Genomic DNA, 12487 nt, shown 5'->3' with positions numbered 1-12487 from the left:
TTTCTTACGGTGTAAAGCATTAACAAAATGTACCTGCGGGTAGTCTGGGTGAGGGTCGAGGGAGGTGTCCCCTCGGACCGTGACTGTGCCAAAAGTAGAGGGAGCAGCAGCAGAAGTAGAAGTGGCTGGAGCTGGCGTAGAACGAGACTGTCTACGACCCCGGCCTCTGGAACTCAAAGCAGAAGCCCGTGCAGTGACGGTGTGAGGAAGGCTGCTCTAAAGGCAGCTGCGGCTGCTAGCGAGTCCACCACAGGTGTAAAAGTAGTGGTTGGTGTAGGAGTAGTGGCTGTTGTGGCCACCACTGAAGAAGAAAGACTAGCAGTGGTGGTGGCCGTAGAGGAGGTGGCAGCCGAAACTGAGCTAGCAGCTGAGCTAGCTGGAGTAAAAACTGTACCTGTAGCTGAAACTAGGAACACTGGGGCTGCAGTAGTGACTAGAGTGGGGGCAGTGGCAACAGCAGGGGCCACTGTCTCGGACAGAGACGGACTAGAGGATGAACTAGTAGAGGGTAAAGAGCTAGAATCCATCCTGTATACAAAGGGTAGGGGACATGATAAGAAAACAGCGGTTAAAGGTAGCTAAAACAGCACGAAAAACCAGCAGAAACAACATGTGAAACCCCCTACCAGTCGAAAATTTCGACCTACAACACATAATTCCCAACAATCCTCAAAAATTTCGAGTCATAGCGTGTAAACAGCGGTAGGGAACGGGATAGCAGGTAGTGACAACAGCAATTAACAACAACTGAGGTTAATTAAGTCATGAAAGCATATAAACCCGTCCGACAGTCGAAAAATTCGACTGAAACAGCCCTAATCGCGAAATTTTGCGCAATATTCGAATTAAAACATGCAACAACAACAACAAGGAATGGGGATTGATCATCAAGTAAGACAAAGAAAGGGCAACAAAGACAATTAAGTCGAAAAAATTCGATCAACAGTGGATTTCGAACTCTAATTCCCAATTTACCTCATAAAATTGCAAAAGTAATTAAATTAAAATGCATAGAGGGTGAAGGAATCACTTACTTGACGATAACAACCTACAAATTGCAAATAATCTTCAATTAAACAAGCAAAACAGGCGATTTTTCAAGCTCAAAACCGCAAACCCTAAATCCTCTTTAAAACCATGTAAAGGAGCACGAAACAAGAAGAAAACAAAGGGCTTTGAAAAATTAAGTAACAAGTAACAACTTGTAGGTGGCGGATTTGGTGATTGGGCAAGAAAAATGGGGATTTGGGGGAGTTTTTGGTCGCAATTAGGGAAGGGTTAGACGAAATTAGGGGAAAATGAATGAGAAATAAGAACAAAAGAGTTTAAGGAATAAAAACTCCCTGCATCCTGTTGCAGTTACTCGATCGAGTGGTTTTAAACCACTCGATCGAGCATTTTGATGCTCCATCTACTCGATCGAGTAGAATTCTACTCGATCGAGAAGTTCCCTTTATTGGTTTACTCGATCGACTGAAAGAAACACTCGATCGACCATATTTTCACTCGATCGAGTACAAAAAGTACTCGATCGAGCTCTTTTCTCGCGTAAGCTCTTGAATTTTGTATTTCTTCCTTTATTTTGCGTAAAACTTCCCCAAACCTGCATAAAAAACACGTGCAAAAATTTCCCAAAATACCAAATACGCATAAGAACAGTCTAAAGTCTTAAATCTACGCTAAAAAACTGTCTATAAACTAATTGTCCTAATTAAAAGCAATAAAAACAAATTCAACGGAAAATTCAAAAATTATTTATTACAAGGTGTTACACGGGGCATTTCCCCGCTCAATTCCCAATGCAATTCAGTAGCCCCTTGGAGGGCTCCTGACTGGAGGACGTCATCTCAGCAACATTGATAGTCCTCTTCAGCTTCCATGAGCATGAATTTGAATCATTTAAAACAGTAGGAGGGGTGTAGTTCACATCCACATAAGCGCGAACTTTCCTCATCCTTGCTCCTTTATCATCAGCTGCAGCGTCCTCACTTCCAATTTGATTGACAGTAATTACACCCTGTCCCTTGACAGCTCCTTCATTGCTTTCATCTGTACCTGCAGCAAGGAAAACAGACGAACTTTCCTCCTTTTTGCTCTCAATCTGAGGCGGAGGGGTAACAATAGCAGCACAATACTCCAAATTTTCATCTGGAGTGTCAATAATAGGGTCAATAGAAGAGAGGGCATTGCAAGGCTGAGCTTGCATGGGAGCCCTCCGGAACTTAGACTGATGAAAAATCAGCTCCTCGTCCCTTACCTAAAATGTCAAAGTCTTACCCCCGACATCTATTACTGCACGGGCAGTAGACAAAAATGGTCTCCCTAAAATAATAGGGGTGTGTGCATCTTCGGGGATATCTAAGACAACAAAATCAACGGGAATAAAGAACCTCCCGAACTGAACAGGTACGTCTTCTACTATACCTAGTGGCCGTGATACACTACGGTCGGCCATCTGGACTGTCATGTTAGTGCAACTTAGCTTTGTCAAACCAAGTCTCTTAGCCAGAGACAACGGTAAGACACTCACGCTAGCGCCTAGATCGCATAACGCGTTATCAATGAAATGGGTACCGATATGACATGGAATTGAAAAACTACCCGGATCTGACTGTTTGGGAGGTAACTTATTTTGAAATAGGGCTGACCCCATCTCAGTCAAAGCTACGGTCTCATTATCACTAATACTCCTCTTACGCGATAAAATTTCTTTCATAAACTTAAGATAAGAGGGTACCTTTGTCAGCAATTCAGTGAACGGCACAGTGACTTCTAAGCTTCTCAGAAGTTCGACAAATTTGCCGAATTGTTGATTAGCTTTTGTATTCTTCAGCCGCCTCGGGAAGGGAACCGTGATGGGTATCTCGAGTCCCTTGTTTCTCTCTTCCAATGTGTCACCCGGAGCAAGCTCTGTATCCTTTGGACGCTTCTTACCTCTCGAACGAGGTCTTTTCGGTGATTTATCGCTTAATCGAGCACTAGCAGGCTCTCGAATAAGCTTCCCGTCATCAAAACTACTCGATCGACCAAATTGCTCATTCGATCGAGTAGAATCTTCAACAATATCACTCGATCGAGTGGAATTTTCACTCGATCGAACAGTACCATTTTCCTGTTCACTCGATCGAGTAGAAAATCCACTCGATCGACCAGTCTGCTTTTCCTGTTCACTCGACCGAGTGAAATTTTCACTCGATTGACCACTTTCTTCACCAAATCTGCTCGATCGACCTCCAGAAACCAGTCGATCGAGCACTTTCTTAGCCGTCAGCTCATTTTCTTCAACAGAACACTGTTCATCATCAGGTACAGCCTTCCTCGGGTCTGATTTCAACACTTCCGGTCCCTCATATGAATGATGGCTTCTCAGATTGATGAAATTTACCGTCTCGTGTGGATTCTTCTCATTTTGAGTCGGTAATTGACCCTGCTTCCTTGTGGACTGATTCGTGGCTAGTTGGGCAACTTGAGTTTCAAGTGCCTTAATGGACGCATCTTTCTGTTGATCACTCAGCTGCCACTGCTTTGTAAAGGACTGGAACATAGACTTAAGCTCACCAATTTCACTCACCCCACTGGAAGATGATGCACCGTGATTTGGAGGAGTGAAGGAAGGAGGCTTCTGAAAGCCTTGTTGATTCTTATGTGGCGGAACATAAGGTTGTTGCGGGTGCGGAGGAGGAGTAGGATTGAGCACATTTTGACTAGTCCACCTCAAATTGGGATGGACTGCCCCTTGATTATTGTAATAGGAACCCCCTCCTTGCCTATATTGTTGAAAGGCAAGGACTTATTCCTTCTCCACAAGACAGCCAACAACAGTGTGGCCATCATTACTCCCACATCTCTCACATGAAACTATCTCTCCTCTAGTAAGAACATGGACCGTCTGAGGCTCCCCAGCAGCTTGTAACTCTAACTTGTCAAATCTAGCATTCATGGCTTCCAGCTGAGCCACAACCTGCTTATCGACTACATGAACTGTCCTTATACTATCCCTCGGGTTTCCATACTCAGCATTGTGATTTGTCATCTCTTCAATAAGGGACCATCCCTTATCATCATCTGTATTCTCCTGGAATCTACCACTAGATGCCGCATCAAGTATGGCTCTGTGGTCATCATACAGCCCATTGTAAAACTGATTAGCTATAAACCATGGTTCAAAGCCATGATGAGGAATAGTCCTCACCAATTTCTTGAATCGGGACCACGCTTCATATAAACTCTCATCGGGATTCTGTCTGAAACTAGTAATCTCGGCCCTCAGCAGATTGGTGCGCTGTGGAGGGAAATATCTCTTGTAAAAGGCAAGAGCAAGAGACTCCCAATCTGTAACCCCACTTCTTTGTGCGGTCAAGTCGATCGACCACTCCCTGGCCGAGTCGATAAAGAGAAAGGAAATAGAACCTCCTTAATCTTGTCTTGAGTTACCCCCTTAGTGGCGGGGATAGTAGAACATTAATCGGTAAAGGTCTCCATGTGCTTCCTCGGATCTTCACCTGCCACACCTCTGTAAAGGTTTCTCTTCACCAGATTTATGTAAGAAGGACGGATGTCAAATGTATTCCCATCCTCCGTCTGAAGATTGAAACCTTTTGGAATTGAGTTGGCCTTGGGCAATGAATGACTAGAAAGTTTAGGCATCTTTACTGGTGATAACGGACTGTCTTCTTCAAAAAGAGAGTGATGTAGTTCTGGCTCGAAAGTACTCAAGTCTTCCTTTCGCGATTTCCTTTGCAGACGGAGTCTATGCCTGAATAATCTCTCTGGCTCTGAATCAGCTGAAACTAATTCAAACCTGTCTGACCTGGGCATAAACAACACTGAAAGAAAATAATAAGAACGACCTCAAGGAATAAAAATTCCCTAAGACGGATAAAATAAACGAAATGAAAACAGATAGGGCAATTGCCTCCCCGGCAACGGCGCCAAAATTTGACACGTCTGTCGTGTACCTGTCAAAAATAAACTAACTAAACTAACTATATAGCTAGGGAAGTCAGGTCGATCTCCTCAGGGAGGCAAGATATCTGTAGTAGTCCATCTATTTGGTCACAAATTGGGGGGGGGGGGGGGGTTGTTTGATTTGTTTTCTAAACTACGAAGTTTTAAAGGAAGAGAAGTAAAGGCAAGAGCAGTAAGGCAAGAAATAAGTTTTAAACTATCAGATAGAGAAGGACATGTCAGGATTTCGGTTCACTACGGTAGTCCAGTGACTCAGCTGTAAATGACTCAGACGAATTAATGCGAGACGGATACGGAAAGGTCCTTTCGGTCCACTTTCTATCCTAAAGTACCACTAACTTAACTTTCATTCTCGTCAGGGTAGTCTACTGTTCATAGCAGGCCTATTTAGTCCAATCTTTCGATCTAGGATTAATTTTAGCCAGATTAAAGGAATAACTCAGAAGTGTGCACTCAACTAAGTCGATAAATACAATTAAATTGCTATGGTGATAGATTTCATAATTAATTCATCTAATTCATTTACTACATCGCCGCATTCCTACCACAGATCCCCTAATCCCAAAATGAAAGGTGTTTAGCTACTCATATCGCTAATTAAACTAACAGCAGATAAATTACCAGCAATAAACATTATGAAATAACAAATAAATTGCATAAAAGTAAATTAGGGCAGAAATTAAATGTAACAAAACGAAGAATTAAAGCAAACAAAAGATTAATTATTATTAAGAGAAGAGAAAGGAATTACAATCAAGCGAATCCGGCGTAAAGAACACAAAATCCGAGCAAGGTAATTCCGAGAACAAGGTTACAGTGAAGAAGAATGTTTTACGCAGTAAAGTTTGATAAAAGCTAAGTAGTGAATAAAATCTGATACTAATGACCTAACTAATGCATGCTTAAATAAGAAAATAATTAAGTTTTGCGGAATAAAACATAACACGGGCTAATTAAAGCCCATAACAGCGAAACCACTCGATCGAGTGGAATAAAACCACTCGATCGAGCAAAACCTCAGCGACATCTACTCGATCGAGTAGATAGTTACTCGATAGAGTAACTCGTCTTTCAGCAGCTTAAGGATCGAGTAGATAACTACTCGATCGACCATCAGAGGACGTAAAAACCACTCGATCGAGTGAAAAAACCACTCGATCGAGTCTTCTGTCTTCATTTCAGCTCAAGTCCGTGCCCGACTGCCTCGTAAACCGTGCCAACATGCTTCCCAACGCAGTATCTCACTCAGGAAAATCCCGTCTCCTCTAAATGCATGCAAAAAGGACGAAAAAGGGTATGATTCCACTACTTTCACGTTCATTTCTACAAAACGGACAAAACGAACCAAAGTAGCCAATTCGGGGCAAAATACTATGAAAACAGTATAAAAATGCATAGAAATACGTGCTGAAATAGGCTAAAAAGACTATATATTATGCACGTATCAGCAGTTACAAAATTCGGATCAGTTGAATTGGAAACCTCATCTGGACACCGGTTCAAAGTTAATGGCCAATATGTGAAACACTATCACGGTGCAGATGAATTTGTTGGGCAGGTTGAAGTACTATACTTTGACCCAATTTTAGAAGCTGCAATTTGAGGTAAGAAGGTCGTGCGGGACCTCTTCAACCAGCGCTAACCGGGAGGCAACCCGGCTTGTAATTTTTTGTAATTAGGAACTTTGCTGTTTTATTTCATTTAATTTGCATTAGGAGTTTTAGTTATTTGATTTTAATTAGCATTTTCTTTTGTGGAAAGACGTGCGCCTTTGAGAATTTTGCAGGAATTTATTTTATGCAAAGTGCGTAGGGTGATTTACTGAATGTTTATGAGAGAAAAACGGGAAATTGAAGTGGAATAATAAATTTTTGACGTATTTGAGATTAATTGCCAGCATCTGCAGTCGATCGACCAAGTTCAGCAGTCGATCGACTGAGGAGAAAAAGGGCAGAAGCTGTTTCATAGGGAGATTGGTCGATCGACTGGGTAGGATAGTCGATCGACCACCACGCGATATCAGAGAGCTGTATAGGGGAAGACTGGTCGATCGACTGGGCCTGATAGTCGATCGACCCCCGCGCGAAACCAGTGGGCAATTTAATAGGGAAGTTATAATTCTTCTTTCATTCATTCATTATATTCATTTGATCAAAAATCAGAGAAACCCTAGTTTTCTTCCCCTTTTCGCGATTCTTGCTACTCTACCCTTAATCTCGATTTTTCTTGCTCAAATCCCCGAGTTTTCATCAAAGGTATGTTTCTAATCCTATTTTCGTCCTTTAAATTCGATTCTCGCTGAACTTTTATGCCCAAATTTCGAGCATTGTTACCTTGTGTCGGAAAAATCGATTTGGAAAAAATCGATTTGGGGTTGATTTCTTGTCGAATTTATGCTTTAATTGCCTTTGCTATCTTATTCCTTTGATTTTCAAGCCATCTTAGCAACTAGGAGATGTTTAATTCCGTTTTCCCCAATTTTTCGAAACCCTAATTTCGTGTTCAATTTCTGATTTTGTTTAGGGTTTTATAAATTAACATTGTTAAAGGTTATGGGAAGCTAGTTGTTGATTTGTTCATCTTGTAGGAAGAAACAATGACAAAAGGGAAGCAGACGATGTTCACTGGTCAGTCCAGTCAAGGAGCAGCTAAACGGCCGCGGGGTCCGCCGTTAATGATCGAGGCAACTACGGATAGTTTACCTGACTATCCGCAGGTTACTTTCTCTACCTCTACTCAGCGTGCTAAATTCATTAACATGGTCGAAAAAATAAAAGTTCAGGCCACTCGTTTTCTTCATAGGCCAACTTTAGAGAAACTAGGGTGTCTTGAATCTGTCGTGTCTCTGCTAAATGGGACAGGGATGTCGGGACTGGTGGACATGGCTGAGTTCACCTACTACACTCTTACCAGACCACCTTTGAAGCCAATAGGAGTAGTTCTTGTATTTCTTTTCGGCTATTCAATGTCACCTACTCCTTGACATTGGCCGAATTTGCTGGTTGTTTGGGTCTTTGTTTCGAGGGTAATACCTCAGAACCTTCTGATGTGCACAGGGTAATGTGGTCGTGTATCTCTGACTGGAACGGCCCTAAGAGGACGGGCACTTCCGTCCACTTACCCCCTTTTCGTTATTTTTTCCGGCTGATGGGTAATACCATTTTCGGCCGCAAGGAGTCAAATAATGTTAATACCATTGAATTGTCTATCTTGGCGGGCTATCTGAACATTGAAAGTCGGGTAGCTCGTATTTATAACATAGCCTATTTGACCGCCTCTCACTTTCACACTATAAGTGAGGGCACTTTGGCCACTATTGTTTGTGGTGGGTTGGTGACTCGTATCGCCAACCGTCTGGTTCTTGTCTTCCCTCGGGAGGAGGCCCCTCTTGACCCTGACGCACGCTTCATGGACCTTGACTACGCCAGGTCTGTGAAGTGGGTTGACTCACGGGGTCGGTGGAAGATTGATTCTTCCATTTGCGATTCCATCCCTGTCCCTGGCCTCCCTCCCATCTTGCCCCTTACCACTGTTTTGGGGGCGACTCGCCCGCCCTTGACTAGCTACAGGCTCCCTATTAGGGCGGGCACCGCTACTGCTAGCACCTCGAGGCGAGCTCGTGCCTCCTCTTCACAAGCCCCCTCCTCCTCCACTCCTGCTCCCACGGGTTTCCCAACCACTTTTCGTCCCCCTACACCTATGGTTATCCCTGCGGTCATGGACCAAAGGGCAGTTTCACGTGTGTTGGGTGACCTGTGCAGGAGTTTTAATCAGCACAGATTAGACACGGCTCTGGCCCTGTACCCAGTTTACGAGGAGTACGCTCGGACAGGGATGCTCCCACGAGGTCCCTGGACTCACCCGTCCTTCTTTGTTCCCCCGGTGGGCGCATACCCTCCGCCTGCTACGAGATCTACTCCCACGACTACTACTGCCGCTGCTGCTGAGGCGGAAGAGGAGGATGACTCGGAGTCCGAGGAGGAGAGTGGTTCTGAGTATGACGGTGGTGACTAGACGCATTCTGACCTTCCCCATTTTTGGCTGGTTTGGGGAGGTTGTCTTTTGTGAGTTTCTGATCCCTTTTTGTTAGTTTTTTTTTTTTTTATATTGTTGCTTATATTCTTCCCTATATTGCTGTTGAATGCTGGTGATTTGCTGCTGAGCACAATGAGGGCATTGTGCGTTTTGGTTTGGGGAGGGTATTTGCATATGTCTATTGCATCTGCATTTGTTTTTTTATTGCATTTCAGTCACACGTTTATTGCATTTCAGCTTGCATTTGTTTTCAATTCAAAAAAAAAAAAAAAACTTTTTTGAAAAACCACCAAAAAAATTCAAAAAAAATCACGTTTACTTTCGCATTTAGGTCGAGTCGGAACGGAAGGATTTCAATGATGAGTTTGCATTACATATTGTCTCATTGCCCTTTCCTTGCACTTTGAACATTTCCAAGTATGTCACTTGCATAGTCTACGAGTTTTTGTTGGAATTTTGCTAAACGAATAGGCTTGACTCAATATTGGCAAGCTACTTAAATTTCTAAGGATAGAGCTTAATAAATCGGTGACATTCATGACCGATTTCATGAAGGAATGAGAGTAGTTTTCTCCTTATAAGGCATGTCACATTAATTTGCATAAGCATGAGTCTAGTCTACTTGATACCTATATGCATTCGGGTCCGTGGTTTGTTGACACATGTGGTAGAGGTTCCCCTTTTTCATTTTGCCCATAAACCTCACAAAGCCAAATTTGCCCTTTTGTCCCATTTAGCTACATACTAAATTTAGCCACCCTAGCCGAGCTAGTAAAGGTAGTAAATCGGGAATGTTGTCTTGTGATTTGGTTTTTCTTATCTTGTTGGATGAACTGTGGGAAAGGGAAGCTATGTCTTGAAAGAAAAAAAAAAGAAAGTGAACTGAACTGGGCAGAGAGTAACAGGCCAGCATGGGTGGTCGATCGACTGGGTCTGATGGTCGATCGACTGCCCGTCTAGGATTTGAAAAAAAAAGTCAGAAAAGAAAAGAAAGAAAATGAAAAAAAGAGAGGGAGATCACATGTTCAAAACAATTTTCGGATGGTGATTTCTTAATTCCCATGTGCTATTCATTTTATTTGGGGAATTATGTTTTATTGGAGAATTGTGAGTTCTATGCTCATGATATTTGAGCATTGGTTTTATTTTTGGTAAGCGGAAGTAAGAAGTGGATTTGCTTATAATTTGGTTTAGTGGTTATTAGCTCGGCCTAACCCCTCTTTCCCAAATTCATTTTAGCCTCTTTTTACCTTTAGCCTCACAATTCCAAAATTGCCTCGGCGTGTGTCATGGTCATTAAATGATTGGAATGCATATGCACGGTTGTAGAGACTTTATTCATGTTAGATTGCAGGCATGTTCTTATGGGTTGTAGATAGGTGAGAGTCTTATTTTTATCACTCTTCTGTCTTGCACAATATATCGTACCTTGTACTTAAATGAGCGAATGAGCGGCCCGTGAGAGTCCGATATATACGAGTCTTGCAAGGTCAAAAGGTTTGGCAAATTCTTTAACATGTTCAACTCGTTTGCATTTGACAAGATACTTGGATGTTAATAGCTGCATTAAATTGGTTGGGTATGATGGTTTGTTTTAGCTCTAAGCATGAAATCCGTTCCATTAGAAGTTTTTAGTCAGGTCATAGTGCTTGCTTGGGGACAAGCAAAGTTTGGTTTTGGGAGATTTGATACGTGCATATTCTATACACTTTATTTGCAGTTTTGGCACGTATTTCTATGCGTATTTGTTAGCTTAAAGCTACTATTTCTCCCGAAACGGTTTACTTTGGAATTTCTATGATTTATTGTAGGAATGAGTGGAAGTAAGCTAAATCAAGCTTAAAACGTCCCCCGGAAGCAACTTTATGGAAACTTGGAAGATGGGAGTTCGGACTTGCTCACCTTGGGATGCGTGCATGGAGTGAAGAGGCTGATTGGAAGAGAAAAGGAAGTCACTGCACAGCGTAGTTGGTCGATTGACCAACACCTCCAGTCGATCGACCGTGGAAGTTCAGCATAAGAGACTGCACTGTACTGGCTGGTCGATCGACCATGCCACTTAGTCGATCGACCAGGCTGCGAGGCTGTTGTTTATTTTACGCTTTAGACTTTTGAAAGCCCACTTGTAATTAACTTTTGGGTAGAACGTTTATCAGCAGGACGCAACAATAATTTAGGATGCTTTTCATTATTCAAGAACCGAAGTTTAGATCTAGTTTTGGAGACAAGAAAGTGAGACGACGGATTCCAATTTCAATTACTTTGTTCATCAATTCTTTAGTAAGCTTTAATACAATTTCCTTCTCCTCTTATTTCTTATCAATTTAATTCTTGTTGTTACTAGTTTATATTCAAGTAATTCAGTTTTAATCTTTTGTCTTAAATTCAATTTCAATCATGTCAATCTTATTCTTTGCCTTCAATTTTGCAATTGTTATAATTTTAATCATGCATAGCTAATTATCTTGATTGGGAACGAGGTGAGCCATGGCGTAAATTAGGGCTGATTTTTGTTAGTATGATTTCTTCCGTATCGATCTTATTACCTTTTGATAAACCCGTCATGCTAGATTGAAAGATTAGTAGGTTAGGTTTTCATTAGTTTTGGAATTTCCTTTGAGCGAAAGCTTTGAGAAATTCTAGGGAATTAGAAGACCGTAAGGTTAAATTTGAGCATTGATCGAAAGGCTTGCTTATATTCCCTGAGACCGTATTACAAGACCTCTGCTATCTTTTTGACCTGACCTTAGCCATGGTGAACCGAAGTTCCTGATCTCTCTTTTATCTTATTTGAGAAACTTCTTATTTTGTCAATTAGTATCTAGATTCAAACAAATTCAAAACCCCCCATTTAATTGTTACTTTTATAGACTGAAAATAGCAAATAGAATTGATCTTGTCTCTCTGTGGTTCGACCCTTACTATCACTAGCTATAGTTTTAGTTCGGATTTATAAATTTAATTTTGATACAAAACGACGGTATCATGGTATTTTGTGGGAATGGTTGTACTTGATTGTGGAAATGGTTGTACTTGATTGTGGGAATGGTTGTATCCTCCTTGCGTAAGAAAGGACTGCCTACGTATCCACCTGAAGAGGTGAAATCAAACCATGATCGTAGTTCGAAATGTTTTGTGAATTTGAATTGGGTTTTGTGGTTGTATCCCTCAGGCATAAGAGGGACTGCCTACGTATCCACCTGAAGAGGTGAAATCAAACCATGCTCGTAGTTCAGGGGGTTTGTTTTTTGTAGTGCAAATGGACGTTGCCTTTGACGGATCAAAGGACATTCGAAACGGGCAAGGTGCCGCAGCTTAGACTCGATAAAACATGCAATTTCAAATCAGAACATATTGAGGAATTTGACTTGAAAAGGGTTGAGGTCGTTGCTAGTTGCAAAACTAGGCTAGGTTGTTGGTTGATAGGGTTCAAGGGTAGTATTTCTTGAGTTGGTCTAGGTTGGTCGGGTTTGTAAAGTCGTCC

At 42.0% G+C, this 12487-nt stretch overlaps 1 non-coding gene across 1 annotated transcript; it reads left to right on the top strand.

Annotated features, from left to right (window-relative positions):
* Positions 1–4166: 4166 nt before the first annotated feature.
* Positions 4167–4273, top strand: LOC141603525 (small nucleolar RNA R71). Its single transcript, XR_012525396.1, has one exon. It is a non-coding gene; the product is annotated as a small nucleolar RNA R71 (small nucleolar RNA).
* Positions 4274–12487: the final 8214 nt, after the last annotated feature.

This window comes from Silene latifolia, chromosome 9, assembly GCF_048544455.1.
Source record: "Silene latifolia isolate original U9 population chromosome 9, ASM4854445v1, whole genome shotgun sequence".
Taxonomy (NCBI): domain Eukaryota; kingdom Viridiplantae; phylum Streptophyta; class Magnoliopsida; order Caryophyllales; family Caryophyllaceae; genus Silene; species Silene latifolia.
Note: the sequence above shows the minus strand (reverse complement) of the source record. Positions and strands in the feature narration are given on the sequence as shown.